Source organism: Choloepus didactylus, chromosome 2 (assembly GCF_015220235.1).
Source record: "Choloepus didactylus isolate mChoDid1 chromosome 2, mChoDid1.pri, whole genome shotgun sequence".
NCBI lineage: Eukaryota > Metazoa > Chordata > Mammalia > Pilosa > Megalonychidae > Choloepus > Choloepus didactylus.
Genome location: NC_051308.1, coordinates 17,851,205 through 17,852,429, shown reverse-complemented (window position 1 = coordinate 17,852,429; position 1,225 = coordinate 17,851,205). Strand labels below are relative to the sequence as shown.

The following is a 1,225-nucleotide window of genomic DNA, read 5'->3' as shown; positions in this document are numbered from 1 at the left end:
CAAGTTAGGCCCTTATGGAGCTGGCTTCCAAGGCATCTTGCTAACCTACAAAGGCAACATAAAGGTGACTATTCTACTTGGTATAACATTATATCCTTTAGTAAATTGAGGTTATCCAACCAGTGAGATCTGATTAAATTGTTCTCTCTCAGCCCCAAGAAGTAATTAAACACTAACTAAACGTTAGCTTAAGAGGTTTGGAAAATTATAACAGAAAAGTGAAATCAGTAATTAAGATTTTATAAAGTTTAAATTCAAAACTCCAACGATTACAATTGGTATTTGTTTAAAGTAATACATTTGTAGCCCAAATAGTTCTTAAATTGTACATTTTAGGTTTTACCAACTTCATAAAAATACTTTGGGGACAGCTGCACCCACATTTCAGTCACATGATTATTTCTTTGCCCATTCTTCTCTCTCTTTTCTTTCCTGAATAACGTCTTTCAAATATGGTTCAAGATAGACTTTATCCTCCTCATATTTTGTCCACTGCTCTTTAGGCAAGGTCTGCTGTCTCATGCTCAGGTCCAGTGCTCTCTTAATGCGAAACACGCTGTCATTATACAGGTTCTCAGGAAGCCTTCTTATATCCTCTTTTACATCTTCAGTCTGAGCTATTGTATCATCTCTCATTAACCCGTTTATTGAACCCTGCAGCATTGTAATACCATTTTCGAATACCATCTGGCCACTGGCCTGATGCTGCAAAGGCAGGGCAGCCCACCATTTTGACCCTGGTATTTTCTTTTTGTAATTTACTACATTCACTATATAGCAAAATATTTTATGCTGTTTTCTACAATGAAAAGATAGTTTATTACAATCTTTTGTAATTTTATTATTTCTTGCCTTTATGGGCTATAGCTCCTTTCTAGAATAAATTTAATTTTTAGTGAATACTTAAACCATTAGATTGCTCACTTTTGCCAAACATTAATTTTTAGACTAAAAATTACAATTCTAAGGAAGTGCACATCTATATTTTCCCTATGTTTCCAGAATTTTAATAAATTCTAGCAAGGGTTGCATTATTTCCAGTAACAGCAGTAAGAAACAGGAGAGGTAGGCATGAGTTTTCTTTTTGGGGTGATGAAAATGTTCTAAAATTGATTTTGATGATGGTTGTACAATTCTGTGCACATTAATATTCACAGCAGCATTATTAATGGCAGTTAGAATCCACAATATGTAGTTTCCAAAACAGCAGTGAATAACATGTGGG

The 1,225-nt window shown here is 34.3% G+C and overlaps 1 pseudogene; it reads right to left on the bottom strand.

Moving 5' to 3' along the window:
* Positions 1-396: 396 nt before the first annotated feature.
* On the bottom strand, positions 397-730 carry LOC119515223 (annotated as a pseudogene).
* Between the last annotated feature and the right edge of the window lie 495 nt (positions 731-1,225).